Source organism: Passer montanus, unplaced genomic scaffold (assembly GCF_014805655.1).
Source record: "Passer montanus isolate IOZ18808 unplaced genomic scaffold, ASM1480565v1 scaffold2, whole genome shotgun sequence".
Taxonomy (NCBI): Eukaryota; Metazoa; Chordata; class Aves; order Passeriformes; family Passeridae; genus Passer; species Passer montanus.
In genome coordinates, this window is record NW_024366591.1 from 1,676,024 (window position 1) to 1,692,112 (window position 16,089).

Genomic DNA, 16,089 nt, shown 5'->3' on the forward strand with positions numbered 1-16,089 from the left:
GCTGGGCATATGCGGGCGGCGCGGCCGCAGGGAGCGGGCTGCGCTCCGCTCGGCTCGGCTCGGCACGGCATCGGCAGACACCGAGCCATGAGTCGGGCGCGGGCCGGGCAGCCCGCGGCTGACCCGGGCGTGGAGAGGTGCGAGGAGAGCGCAGCCGGCGCGCAGGCTCCTCTCAGCCCAGCCCACCGCCAAAATGTATGAATTGCAGCAAGTCAGCCCAAAATGGTCGGGGAACCACGGCCTGGGGGCTGTTGGTAAGAGCTTACCGCGGCCCTTAAGGGCGATTCCATGGTTTCGGTTTGCCAACAGCGGACTGATGCCTCGCGGTGATGAGAGATTTTGGGATCTGGTGGTCGCAGCCGTCTCTGCTGGCCCTGGCACGGCCGCGAGCACCAGCAGCTCTCCTGGGAAAACCATGGTGGGAAGCTGAGGGTGGCTGGGAGCAGAGCACAGTCACGGTGCCCTGAGGAACCCATTTTTTGCTACACGGGTGTAGTACAGGCCACCCATCCTTTCAGCACAAGACCAGCTCTGCTCCAGCTCTACAGCCGCAGCAGAAGTAAAGCCCTTTTAAACCATGTAAATCCCATGTCAGATTATAAGCTTATAGAAAGAGTTACTGACTTCATGGAAGAAACACGACCTGAGCAAAAAAATTAGTGAAAGATAAGGATTAATGAAAAATACTATCTCCATTTCCTTTGAATAATGCCAGTCTGGCCCCTAGTATCCCACATGTTTTGTTGTAGGTAACATTTGCACTGCATATGGGGGAGATATTTAAAGAAACTTGCGAGTTAACTGAAGTCAAAACAGGTGTTGGGAAATAAACAACCAAAGAGTAAAATGTGGAACTCATTGTACCTTGGAAAGGCTTAGATAGTGAGGGGCATTTAAGTGAAAAAGATGTGAAACTCTGACCTGCTAAGTCATACCCAAATTGCAACACTGGTCTTCTGACTGATGTGTGAATTCATCTGGAAGAAGGTGACAGTACAGGTTATCCCATCACAAGGACTGTAAAATTAAAAGGAAAGATGAATGATTAAGGCTCTGGAAAGATGCTCATCTGAGCAGAGAGTAAAAAAAAAAAAAAAAAAAAGCTTCATCTAAGAAAATAGAGATGGGGAGGTTATAGGTACATGCCTAGAAATGGTAGAGTAAAACAGAAAAAGAACGCTCATTTTGGGTTTTAGTATAAAAATCAAGGAGACTATTATAACTTAGCAAATTAGAAACAGATTGAAGGAGATACTTTTTCACTCAACTCTAGGGTTGGATTCACTACCAAAGATCATGGCCAGGGCCAGGAAGCCAGCAGAGTCAACAGATGATGGCAAGCTTAGCAGGCAACACAAATGTTCCTCACTCTCATGAGCTGTCAGAGGCTATTTTAAATCCAGAAACCAGAATTCAAACCTGTTCCAGAAGTCCAAACAAGATCTGCTTTTAAGGAAGAATTCTCTCCTATCCATACAAATAAAATGTTGTACTGCTTTCTTGGCCAGGCACTGGATTGGACAGACCTCCCTCCATTCCAGTCAGGCACAACCTGGATTTGTGAAACAACGGGCTTCACCACCACCTGGCAGTGCTATTAGCATGAGGAGGCGGCTGAGGAGAGATTCCCATCTCCTGGTGCTAAGCTGCCTGCTTTTTAAACACTGAGCCTTCTTCGGAAGAGATGAAAGACAAAAGAGCTTCCTGTCTTCAGAGACAAAAGTTCTGAGGACTGATGATTAGAATATCTATTTTCAAAAAGCCATTAAGTGTAAAGGTTGGTAGATGAGCAAACGCACACACATCAAAAAGATGCCTCTGAACCTTGGAGTGATACAAAATATGGAAGTGCCTTTCTGACCATTTAACAGCCCAAGATCATGTTTGGATTCACAGATACAAAGTATACAGAGTTACCAGGTGTTCAAAATGAGAGACTGCCAGGGTGCCCTGAAAGATGGGTATGCACTGAGCATAATGTCCATCCAGGGAAAGCTGACAGAGAAGAAGAAAGATAAGGAATATTTTATGGGAAGAAAGAAAAAACAATTTTCTGGCATTTTGTCTGCTTTTGAATGGTTTACTTATGCCCCCAGCCCTTTTCCTCATCCTTCCCCACCTGATTCTCCTTCATCCCTTTACCATCTCTGGTAAATATGTTGTATATGCTTTCACTGTCCACCTTTGGTTCTTTCTCACCAGCAGTGCTCTGCTTCAATTTCTGAAGCAGCTGAGTGGAGTGGAAAGGTGAATACCAGTCCTCTGCAGCTGGCAGCATTAAGAGCAGGGTTACTGCACATCTCTAACTCTGAGCAGGGTCACAACTCACCAGCCTTCTCTGGATGCCCCTCTGCTTTGTCTGTGTGGCGCACAGAGCTATCTCTGAATGACAGGGCAAGTGTTACAGAGAAATCCTTGTCACGAGCAGGACTGAGGTGTTCAATTTTACAGTGTAACAAGCCTCAAGATTGCCCTTGAGCTGTAGATCCATTCACTGGCATCTCTAGTAATTCCCAGCAGCTCAGGGAAGACCTGGCCTCTCACACACAGGTCTTTACCAAGCACTAAAACAATAAGAACCAGGAAAAAGCACCAGCATGTAACAAATAAACTTGACATACCATGATGTGCTCTCTGTGAATAGAGCTGTACTTCTCAAAAGCCACGTTTAATTAGTTTCAGATGCCAGCCTGATGGGCAAGGCAGTCTGTTAGAAAAACTGTGCTTTAAAGGTTCAAGGAGTGATACATGAAACGGCAGCGAGGCAGCTGCAAACCTGTCTCCTCCACTGCCAAACATGTCTCACTAAGCAACATCTTCCTCTATATACAGTCTGCCATCTTTCCAATTATCCCTGTTTTGTCCTCTGTGTAAAATAAGTGTCCCACTAATACATTTTTATATCGAGGTGATGAATAATACAACACAACTGTATCTAACAGTTGAAAACACCTGCATTTGCAACAGAAAGCCTTCTGGCAATCTGGGTAGAGAGCGAGACATCAAAGCAGAAACACTGTTGAAAGGAAGCCTGGAGAACCTAAGAAAGCAGTAAAATAAGAAACTGATGTAAGCTCTTTCCTAAATGCATAGATTAATTTCTTTTAAGTCTAATTTTCCCATGATGGGGAAATTAATTTTTTTATTGTTTAACACATTAAAAAAAGTAGTAAATATATATACTGATTTGAAAAAAGAGCATAGAGTATATTTTATAGAGGGGTTTTCATCTATCTACAGTCCTTTGTATTTCTTTCTAGGCCCACTGTTACATTTGCACTGCTGAGCATGGCACTGTTCAGACCTTGTGTGCTACAGAGAGAAAGGTCTGCATGTCCTGTGCCTCAGGTTTGCTACACCTCAGAGCTGCTACAATAGACTCAGGTTATGTATTGAATTAAATTCCTGCCTTATTTGCTTTTTTAGCTGACCTGGACAAAGGCTGATTTTAGGAAAGGGAAAGTGTAGCAATGAACTCAGTAACCTGTCCTCAATTTATGCTGGGGTGTAACACACCCTAACTCACAGTTCCCAACCCTTTCAAGAGACTGCCAAGGGACTAAAACAATCTTTACTTTTGAGGTCTCTTACAAGGACATGAACTGCCAGTTTGTCGCCTCTGGGTCAGCTCAAGCACAGTGCAGAAACATTTCTATCTAGTCTTTTAAATCTTATAGTAGCACAAACAGAACAGATTTGGCATAAATGTGTAAAGATTCTGAGCTTTCATTTATTGGCTTGAGATTTTCTAATTTTAAGCTCCAACTGACAAGGAATAATGAAGGATGTGTTTGTGCTGGCATGCCTACAGAAGTGGTTGTGTTTAGATTTTTCCATTCCAACATATCTAGAATCAAGAGATCATATTTGAAATTAAACCATGCCAGATAAAATTTATCTGTACTCCTTACAAACTGGGAGTTCCTAAAAATGTTCATGGATTTTTCTGTATAAAGCTCAGATCAGTTATGAGAATATCTAGGATATTTTGTTTGCTTGTTTGACAGTCAAACTGTGGAACTAACCAGGACCAGATGCAGAAGCTGAAGGTTTTGTGAAGCTGATATTCATAAGGATCAGTATAATTCTTCCCAACCAATGAGTTCTGAAATGCACGGAATCAAATTCAGAATAAACTCTTGGGATGATAGTAAGAGTGTTAACATTTTTCTAAATCAAAAAATAAGAAAATCCTCTCAAAAAAATGAAAAAAAAAATCATAGCACTGAGTAGTAATTTTGGCCTTAAACACTTCAGTAATACCAAAGACATGACAGAGATAATTCTGTCCCTTGTTGTGGTCTTTGGATGAGGCTTATGCCAAGTTCACTCTCTTTGTGCCTTAAACAGAAAGAAGCCCAGGTTAGATCTTGTTTCCCTAGTAAGAAAAATAAAAAGGCATTATTTTTGATACCCCAATTTCAAATATAACAAGAAAATTTTAAGGTAAAGGTGAACAATTTGAAGATGCAACTCTGGGGAGGAAGCAGATTGGTACATGAAAGAGTAATTGCAGCGTTTACATGGTTGATCCTCTCCATCTCTCCATAAAAGCTCACCTTTCCTTACTGCATTTCATCTATTCTCATTCCAATAAGTTCATTCCTGCTTCTTTGTTGTGAGGCTGTGAAGAATAAATACTTATCAGTAACACCCTGAAATAAAATCTATTCTGCAATAACAGAATAGAGTTCTCTTGCCACCTAGGGTAATTTTTCACTTTAGTCACCTCAGTTTGAAGTTGCCTAGTTCCAGGAGATCCTGTCTAATACCAGTTTCTTTAACAGTTAACATCAAGCTGACACCTAAATCTACACTTTCCTATAGAATATGAAAGTATGAGAAAATGCTAACTTTTGAGGAGGGAAAGCTGTTAAGCTCCCTTTGCCAGCACTAGAAATCAAACCTCATATGTCACTGTCCTTGTGTGGGTGGCCTGCTTTCAACAATGGTGGCCTGTTTTCAACACCTTCTAAAGAAGTTTTAATTCAGTCTGATACCACATCCTGTAACACACTCAGCATCCCTCTCAAAGTCTTGCACTGGGTATATCCAATATTCCTATTTTCCAGTGTAAGTAAAAAATCCTGTTACTGGGAGGAAACCAGGCTATGTCAGTGGTGTACATGAAGTCACTGAAACTTGAGTGAGAATCTAGTACCATCACAATTGAAGCTCCTGTCATCTTTGGAATTGTTGTCCTATTGAAGAATTACCTAAATCCAGTGGGGCCACTAGAAGCGGATTCTGTTCCACATTCCCTTAGACTCCCTGCTTGGCTGCCCTCTAACATGATTCTTACATCCTGATACCTAAAGTGATTGTTCATGAAGGATGAGTTTTCCTATGACAGTACTTAAATACAAAATTGGATAATTCTATGCCATTTTAGCATACTATTTCATGTGAGTTTTGCTTTAAAATGTTTATTTTTCCTTTATTTATGATTATACCAAATTTTGCACTGTAATTTTGCTCTCATTTCTAGCACTTAAGCTCTTTGGACTTTTCTGAGCCATTTAGATTATTTACATGTCAATCAAGCCAGTTATAATACCAAATAAAAAAGACTTTTTTAAAAAATACCCCTGCTCAAAGTACATGTCCCTTCCCTATAAGACAGGACTAAATTGATAGGAAACCAAATGCAGGTTTACTGCCAATGAAAATTATGTCATTTGGGGTGGGTTTTTTGCCTTCTAAAAGTCAAGAATCATTTTCAGTCGTGACTTCGTGACTTCTTTTCTGTTTTGTTTTGCTGGAATCACAGGATAGAAGGCAGTGGAAGAATCTCATTTCTGGAGATCATTTTACACTCAGCCAGCAAGAGGGAAAATATTGCATCTCCCTTTGTCCCAAGTGTAGAGGACCCTGAGGTGTCCTTCCAGGACAAAAGTAGGATCTTCCAACTCAGGCTGGCAGAGACAGGCTGAAATTCTTGCAAGCTGTTAGCAAATGGGAGCATGTCTTACCCTGCTAAATGGATAAATCTCAGACTGTTTCTTCATATTAAATAGTCCTCTCTTTGCAGCATGGTGAGGAAGCCTCTGTACTTAGTACTGCAAAACCCCAAGATGAATGTAAAGCTAAGCACATCCTTCATAACTATTCTGTGAAAGTATACATAGGAATTACTGCCAGGTATTAAAAAAAAAACAAAAAAACCCCACCCAAACATTGAAATTATAGATCTAAAACTGTCTACCCAGCTGAGAGTTTAGTTTTAAATGTTCATACTTAGCTGTGGGGGAGTGAAACAAAAAAGCAAACAAAATCCTGCCTAATTTCTGGGATGTTTCCATTTCACAGATAGTTCAAACTCAGAAGTGACTTATCTGCCCTTAAAAGCTGTTAACTTCACCTGACAATGAGCCAGAAAATTGAAATGCTCCCAGCAGAACTTGTAAGCAGAATCAGAAGTGCTTTGCCATAGGTGTTCAGATGGAACATCGTGATAATGACCTTCTCATTTTATACCCTCTAGATTTCTTCCATCAAACACGATTACTCAAAGAAGTCAGTTTCTTAAAAAAAAAAAAAAAGCCTCAGATTTTAAGAGAATTAATGTTCCATTACACTTTAGCACAGAGCTGCAATCAAATTAAAATGAGGTTGAATTCACTGTACAAAGAAAAAAGATTTGAATGGTTTTGTTTGGAATCAAAGCAGCTGGAAAATTGGAAACCAGCTTTAGAATAGCTGAGCATTTTTATAGCAAGAAAACATTCTACAGTCTTCAAAGTCTTCAGATTATATTTAAGATTAAACACTATCAAGTTATTATTTTTATTTTCTGTCTTTAAAATGATCTAGCTGGTAAAACTTTTCAAAATGAGCAGAAATAAGTATTTAAATTATTGTCCTTCTGCAGTCTTTCTAGTAGAATGGGCTAAATATATTTGATCTTGCCATGGAAACACCCGATTTTCCTTCAGAATTTATGCGAGTCATTAAGTTGGCTTACTGCAATCATCTGCACTTCTGGCCAATCTGTGACACCATTTGTAATATGACTGCTTTACATCATCTTTGCTACGCCATAAAATGTCACATTCACGTTAGAGGAGACAAACTGAGGCAAGAGCTAGATGATTTGGTTTGGCTGCAGCTGCAGAGAAAGCCTCTGCATGGGCTGGGGGATGATCAGTTGATCTTCCCCAGAACACCCATCCCCAGCGCATACAAATCAGTTTCTGGTGCTGGGCACTTCCCGAGTCCCCCGTGGTCACCAGAACAAGGGTGAGATGACAGCACGTTGCTTACTCAGTGTTTCCCTAAATTGCAAATCTGATGGAACTGGTAATTTCAAATGCACAGATACACTAAATTAACTTAAACTGCTGGCTGAGAATTTCTGTTTGCAAACGCTATTAATGTTATTGATTTCAGCACACAGTTTTTCACTTTACCTCGATAGATGACTGAGGCTGTGGCCAAATAGCTCAACATAAGCTAAATGTGAGACACTGTATTCAATAATGTGGTCCAGCCTAAAGAGCTCTTTTCTTTCTGTGTTTCAGTGTGTTCTTATAAAATGCTTTATTTCAGTGTTTACTGAAATAAACTGTGTGGCTGTCAAAGTTTAACTGCTCTGTGCTGGACAGCCCCCCCTTTTCCACTGGAGAATGCCAGGGCAGGATTTTTTTGGGCTAGAGATACCTTAAAATAAGACTTCCACTTAAAAAAATTAAATCTCATCAAAGAGACTTCTCCTCCATGGCAGAAGATAACGTAAAACAACATTTCTTATGTAATTTTGGGATAAGAATTAAAACCAAAGGTCAATTAAATAGCTTACATCTTTCTAGTAAACTCTGTAAAATTACATGGATACAAAATTTTCTGAGCCTGTGCACATTATTACACAACCAGGTGACTGTGTGACATATATTTCTTCATTTTGTTTTCCATAAACCAATCTTTTTTTGGCCTCTCAGACCCTTTTTCAGACAACACCCATCCACTTTACCCAAAATTATTGTAGGTAGATATTTACAGATATTCTATTTAATATCCAGCTCAGGAATTGCTACTTTGACTCTTTGGGATTTCTTTGCACCTTCCTATCAGTGACAGTTCCCTGTTCTTCTTCCAAGCCAAATCCTGCTATACTTTCCTTGCATGGATACTGCATTTTTCCTTCTATCTTTCCTGCTGTGTTCATGTGTCAGTGTCATTCATGCACCAAACACTGTTATTCCAGCCTGGGCCATAACATTGGCAGCCATGCCCTTCTTCCTGCTGTGTCCATGTGTCTGTGTCATTCATGCACCAAACACTTATTCCAGCCTGGGCCATAACATTGGCAGCCATGCCCTTCAACCCCCCTTCAGGTGCACCAAGTTACAAATTATCTCTGTCTGAAAGCAAGGATGATTCCAGCTTCACATGAAATGTATTATTTATGACTAAATCAAAAGGAAACTCTGAGAACAATGCAACTCTCCTTCAGTGAATGCAGAGATATATGTTATGGAGAATAAGAAACCAGAGAGATGATCTGAATTGGGAAAAGATATGATGTAGTCACTCAAAAAATAATAATTATTACATAAGATTAGCCACAGACTGGATTTAGTGAGAGAGCTGAGAGGAAAAAGGTAAAGGGCATGAGAACTCAGGACAACAGAACCTGTGACTGCTCTCCTGCTGGTTCCACCCATCATTCCCATTCCTGTATGACTGATGTAGGAGTGTCTCAGTTTACATTTCTTCCTTTCACAGCTCTGTCCCATTTATTTTGGATCTAAAGAATTAAGATTTTTAGGCAAGACAGAGGTTCAGGTCTCTAGGAAGGGATTTCTCTGACTTTGCACAGCATAGTTAACCTTTGAAGGTCAGCTGGAAGAGGAACAAGAAGGAATAGCAAAAAGCTGGGGGGAAGAAGGCATTACAGAAGCCACCAGATTTTCTGCATTTGCTAGGAAACTGTTCAAAAAACCACTGATGGCCCCTTTCCCAGAAAACAGTAGTATATTTAGCTGTGTTTTATATCCATACAATGTATGTAAATGTTGTACCTCTAGCAGCCATACTGAAGCAGTTGTATGTAGTAGATGGCACAGGCTATACTTGATATATACATATACATATATATATACATATATATCTCCTGCTGTACCTGCTGTGTGATTCTGCTCCCTCTCATGGAGTTAAAATTTAACTGTCCTTGAGAACCCACTGTGCCCAAAGCTCAGCCTCTTCCTCAGGAAATGCTGAGCAGTTTCCTCATTCTGACATTTGCTATTTATTGATCCTTGTCCATGCTGTCTTCCTTTACATGAGGAGAGTGGTAATGGAACAGCCTGTTTGCAGCCAGTGCTGCATTGTACTCAAGTATGAGAGAGATGTATTGAGACACACAGACCTGGAGAAATTCCCTTCTGTGCCTCTTGGCTAATTTTCCTATTTAGCTCTCCACCAGGCACAGCTCAACAAGAAGACCCTTCCCGTATACAGAAATATCAAAGCAAAAGCAAGACTCAGTGGAGGAAGTTAAGTCAAGGAGAAACAGAAAAAAACTAAGCCAATCCAGAAAACATTGAAAAAGTTCATGAAGGTGTAATAGGCAAATTGTTGTGGAAAAAGAGAGAACAAGACAGAGAGGGAAATTGTATCAAAATAAACATGGAGAATAGGAGACTCAGATCTAAAAGACAGAATGGGAGTTAATGGACTAAATACAGTCAGAAACTACACACTAAATGTCCATATATCAGCAGGCTGGGGGGGGAAAACCCACAACAACCCTACAACAATGAAAAGTCTCCAAGAATACCACATACAGGATCTTGGAGTAAGTAATTCAATTAGAAAAGTGTCACAGATTACTTTTGCAAAGGGATGTGGCCCCTGAATTAAACAGAAGCAGCTGGTGGGTACTGATACTTTCTTATTTTCTGATTTCTTACTGCTTCATGGCAATGAATTTTGTTGCACGTGCCAGCCATACAGTAAATGAGCAACCCTTGAAAGGAAACATACTGCATATTTTTCTGAACAGCAGATTTGACTTCAGATTGACTAAAAACTAATCAGTTTGTAAAAAAATATATATTTTGGTGCTAACTTCTGCTGAAAGTTCCCAGCCCCACAGAGTACCACGTGTTTCCCTGCTGTTTGCCCCAGCTGTCAAAAAACCCTTGAAGAGTTCCTGGCTTTCCCTTTGCTACTCACATTGTGTGCAGGCATTTCAACTGACTTAAATGCATTATTACATTGAAACAAGACATTGTAGGGCAGACTCAGATGAAAATTAGGTTTTGTAAGGAAATAATTGCCAATAAATAGACATTTCCAGAATTTCCACTGGAACTGGTGGAATTATTTTTGCAAATATATCCTGTGGTCAGCCTGACACGACCAGGGTAAGGGTTCTGAGAGGAGGAAAACCCCCAGCCTCAAGATGTATGTACCATATTCTCCTAATTTCAGTAAGTGTTGTCTTTCCATTATACAATTTTTAAATTTTTTGCAATTAACTCTGGACATGTAGAGAAAATTGTTCATTAATTCAAATATTTGGAAGAATCGGTGAATGTGGTTTTCCTCTAAAGGAAACCTTTGGCTTGTGAAAATAAGAAAAAGAGTACTGGAAAATTTTTAGGTTTTCATATTGGCATTCTGCTTAACAAAACTTTGCTGTCCACCAGTGAGGTTGTAGGGTGCCAGCAAAAAAAGGGTACCTCTGTGCATATATCCCCCACCCTGAGATCAGTGTACTTTACTCCTGCAGAACAGCAGCTGTAAAAAATATTGAGTGGTAGGAGTACTCCTGCCTGCTTACATGACACAGGCACATTCTGACCAAACTTAAAATGGAAAGCCGGGGCTCTTTTAACACCTACCAATCAATGGTTTGAGTCCCTGAATATAACTTATTTTCATTCCCCACTGACATGAAGTGAATTCTAAGCAAGTACAGAGGGAGATGTGCCTCTGTCTCATTTGCAATCTCAAGAGCAGAATTGATTCAATATATTTCTCTTGAAAAATGCCAGGTTTTCAACATCACATATTTCTTTCCAAAGGTGCACGAGTTACATTTCATATCTTGTGATCAGCTGCATCTCTGAAGCAATCTATCTCCCCTTTATTTAAAAGAAAATATTAATGAACAAAGGTAGTGTTATGAACACCTGTAGTCCCTGAAGAGTAAGAGAACTCCAGGCATCAAAGCAAAGCATCAAAGGAGGCAGCAAACTGCAATTTAATTGCAGGAGCACATGAGACTGAATTTCACCTGAATGAGTCCAGGACCTGATTATGTGATTTTGAACAAGTCACCTCACCCTTAGGTCTCTCCTTTCTTGTGCAATTTTTACAGCATAAACACACAAGGCAGCCAAAGTGTGATGCAGCCTCCAAATGTGTTTGTCTGCCCTTGCAGTTCCATTATCTGGAGGAGGAGCTGTGCAAAACAAACAAATAAACAAACAAAAAGCAAACATGGAAAATAAATTGAATCACTTATGCTAAGAAGAACTTTTAAGCCATTGTAATTTAAGTAAAATCTGTGAGGTTTTTAGGAAGGCCCAAATCACTGATGTGCCTGTTGAGCACTCAATCTTGAGGGACTGAAGATTCTGGAAACACCAGAATCCAGGGGTTATTCTGAACACATCCAGATGGAAGTGGCAACTTCCATTAAGAAGTCCTGCAAAATTCCAGCAGCAGCCACTGGGCACGATGGACTGAAAGCAGGCTAGGGATTAGACTCCATTCTTCATTTCAGTGAGACATACCCTGAAAATTCCTCCAGGCAAAAGATTAGTGCATGCAATCCTCCTTAACAGTGCCTGTAAATTACAGGTTATGTGCATCAAAATAATACAGAAAACAAAGATGGAGATACAACTTCTATAAAGCTGAAAATCTCTTTTACTGACAACACTTCTGATAATCTGTAACTCCTCTTGAAATAAGAACAATCCCCACTGTGCCATTCTGTAAAGGCTCATGGAAGCTATATGGCTCCCAAATTCCTCACATTTCTCTAGAAGAAAGATTGGTGCTTTAGCCCAATCTCTGCCACAATAAATGTCCTTAAGGGCAGCAAAAAATGGAAGGTGCAGAGGGAACAAAACATTTTCTTAGCAAAATGTTTTCTAGCCCAAATGTCCTAGGGCACCTGCAGGGAGAGAGAGACCTGCCAGCCTTAATGTGTGAGCAGCTGTCTTGCCTGGACCTCTGACTGTGTCAGAGGTTTCACCTGCTGCCCTCCCCTCTGTCATTGACCAAGACAGTCAAAGATGCATCTGGAGGTGCAGAGGGGCAAGGACCGGATGAAATGGTGAACTGAGTTTGCACCTTCATACGACATTTTCACATGGCTACCCCCCAGCTTCCATCATCTTGTCATCCGCAGCTAATGCCAAGTACTTTAATTCTGTTCATTCTCAACTTGCATTTAAAGCTGATCTTTTTCTACAAAACATTTCCCCATTTTACATGCAGAGGGAAAGGGGAAAGAGTGGACTGATGTTTGCACAAGCAGAGACATTGCAGGGCAAGATCATAATTTATTTATTCGTTTGAGTCTGACTAGCTTCATCTGAACTAATAACTCTCCTAAGTTCATCCTGTGTGTGATTTAATCTGACAGGCAAATTAGTAAGTGTAAAGAGATGGAGAGAGGAGCCAAAACCCTTTTCATTTCAGTTTCAAGAAAGTATAGCTTCTACATAATAGCAAAACATTGAATAAGAGAATAAAATTCAAAGCTAAGCAATTGAAAACTCTGGTTAAATCATCTCTTTTGCTAACCAACTCTGCATAAGTGTTTTATGAAAAGTACAGAGCCAAGCTCAGCTCCTGGATAAAACCTATAATTATTTTATAAAGACATATAGTAATTGAGGATGATTCAGAGATAGCTGAAGAAATAGCAGCTGTATCAATCTTCAGAGAAACAGTTCACAGAACTACATTTTTAAAGACTCCTCAAGGGCAACTGCTAGCTATAGTCCATCTGTTCATAAAAATCAAAATGAGAAAAAAAAATCAATTATGGTTTAAATTTAAATCAGATTTCAAGCCTAAAGCTTTTCAATTTCTTTGTCTAAGATTGCTGGCACACAGGATTTGGATTTAAGACCGGCATGATCTATTTGAAGACAGGCTGCCAGGGCACACCATTACACGTTCGGGTCTCTCCTTTAGGCCAAATTTGTGAACATTGCTGAGTTTTTCCTCGTTTGACTCCCAGCTAGGGGTGACTGACAATGCCCCTGTCCCCTCTCACCTCAGAAGCAGAGTGCCCTGAAAATCAAGCTCTACATTCCTGGCTCAGACCGACAAACTGTAGGAAGAAGTGGAATGAAAATATAATAACAGAAGTGAAACAGAGGCCACATCAAATGTCATTTTGCAAATGAACAGTTCAACTTCTCAGATCTAAGACACTGCACATAGATATTAGTAGGAAGCAGAAATCATCAAATTGATGATCAAAGACAAATTGATGGGCATTCTCACATGGAAAGGATGCAACTTGGGAATTAATAGAATTGAATTTTCTGTAGCAGCATAAACATCATACTACATTTTTGAAGGAAGAGCTGCAGTGCTAACAGCTAATACTGTATCAAGACCTCTTCAGTATTTTTAATTGCATTAGCAATGCAAGGTCAGGCACTTCTCCTTTGGTGAGACTAAATTCATGTTATGAATGTGCAGAGAAGATTTTGCATTCAGATGAATTTATCAACATTGTCTGTATTATTTGAAATACATACTGCAAAGTCTCTGCAAGCAGGGAAAATACTGTGTATAACAATAAAACTGCAAATAAAACTCCAGATTTCCAAAGGGACTAGCAGAACTTCACTGAGTTGGAGTGAGCAGTGAAGATTTACATCAGCTGAGAGCTTGGTCCCTTATTTCTGTAATACTAAGTCATCATAAAACATGACAGATCCAGTACTAATGATGAGCTGCAAAAACTTAACCAGGGTCTCCCTCAAACCTTGTTGCTTCAATCAGGGCTACGTATGACACTTCTGGAATAAACTGCTTTCATTTGAAATCCATCAAATTTTATATTTTGCTTCTCCTTGAGCTGATTGCTTTTTGGCTGGAACAAATTATGTACCCAGGTCTAGTCCTAGATTAGAGTTCACTTTCAGTACAGCCTTCCTCCACTTCTGAGGATACATGAAATTCCTGTGAGAGTCAGGTTATCTGATGGGCAAACAAGTTCCCTCTCACTGAGCCCGGAGGGTGAACAAGCCGACTCTAGGATGGAGGGGAAATCCAGAATAATGAAGAAGGTAACTCCCAGAACCAGCTTTCCTTTCCCTTCCTCTGCCCTCCAGGCAGAGAGGAGAAGGGTATGAAAAGAGTGTGGGAATGGCACTTTCACACGCCTCGGAGAGACAATATCCCTGCCAAATAAAGGATGGACACCTATCCGTGCAGGAGGAGCCACTGTTTAAATGAGCACCAATCATCTTTGGAAGTTAAAAGAAATAAAATCACACACATTGCTTCTTAATGCTTAGAAGTAGAGCTGCAGCGCTGTGCAGAAAATGGCATCTGCACAGAGCAGCCTGTGCATCCCTAAGCTGTGCCATGCTTCTCCAATGCTGCAGCACTGGCTTTAAAAACTTTATTGTTCCTCAATAAACTGAGGCTATTTTGATCTGCCTCTTGGATTTTATCTTTAGGATTCGCTTTTCACATTTTATGTACAACCTGGAGTGCTGGAAGTATTTTTCTTGTAAATGTACAGGCTTAAGAGAGCACAAGTGCACCCAAATGCAGTCACCATGAACCAGCCATGTTCATGTGTTATAGCCACATGTATGCAGCATTAGCTTATGCATTCCACAGCAGACAACAGTACTGATATGGTCTTGAGTCATTAACTGATCACTAAGTAATTAATATTTACCTCCAATATACTTCTGAACAAATCTTTTTTTCTACAGCAGTGGAATGTGGCACAGACCATGAACCACCAATATAGCAACTTTCTCCAGTACTTTGCATTTTCTTGTGATGTGATCTAGAAAAATTAACTAGTCTTTTCTCAGCTACATTCATCGTTCAGATGAACATGTCATTTAGGTCAGCAATTTTCTCCATTGTAATATTTCATATCAAAAAAGAAAATTGAAATGAACACCGTTTTTTTCAGCTACTTGTTGAGTGCTAGCACTCCTGAGCTCAGAGGTGCTGACTCAATGGCACTTTCATAGATGAGAATTTCCCCAAAGAAAGGAAAAATGATCAGAGATAAGGAAGATAAAATCCCACCAAGAAAATGGCCAAATCCTGGTCCACAACAAAGCCATTCTAGGAACATGTTGATGTTGAGGAGCTAATACAGGAGCATTTCACAATGATCAGAATGGCATTACCTCAGATCTACATCTGAGGGTGGTTTGGCATGCTGCCTCCAGCCTGGAGGCTAAGCCACCTATTCCGACCTAGCCATGGCCCTTTTGGGAAAAGGCTGCATTTGCTGCCAGCTTCAGGATCGCCAAGTTGTACAGAGCTACACCAAAGGCAGAACAGGCCCAGAAATCTCCCTGCCTCTTGTTGCAAGGTGACAGACTTGCTGCAACAGACAAGCAGATCCTGTAGCAGCTGTCACTGCACCCTCCCAAATGTACATGCTGCCTTTCTCCTGCAGCACAAAATGAAAGTTTCACAAGCAACTCAGGGAAATGAAGTTCCTCCTAAGAACTGTTTCCTTGGAGGACAACACTGATAGGAGTTGTGGCTGGTGAGATTTGACCCACAAAGAACACAAATGGTTGCAGATGGAGCAGACTTTGCATTTTCACTCAATTTCTTGTACGATTTTGTAAGAGATATATTAATAGCACACTAATAGCAGCAATTACTATAATGAATGTGACAGCTGGTACCAGCAGCTGAGCATACGTTGTGGGTTTTATATTTTCTGTGGATGGTGTGAGGTGGCTCCAAGCAGTTGCAGTCACTGTCTTCTGTTTTTCCTGAGGATTCTATTTTCAGCAAGACAGTGCTTGTGGCAAAAAAGATGGAGAGCTACTTTTGTAAGTGTGTCACCCCTCAGGAGGTTACTCACAGCTCAAAGAAATAGGTAACATGTTCAAAATA

The 16,089-nt window shown here is 40.5% G+C and overlaps 1 protein-coding gene across 7 annotated transcripts in view; it reads right to left on the reverse strand.

Annotated features, from left to right (window-relative positions):
- TUB (TUB bipartite transcription factor) overlaps positions 1-16,089 on the reverse strand; it is a 144,998-nt gene that overhangs the window by 75,679 nt on the left and 53,230 nt on the right. The gene's annotated exons all lie outside the window — the stretch shown is intronic.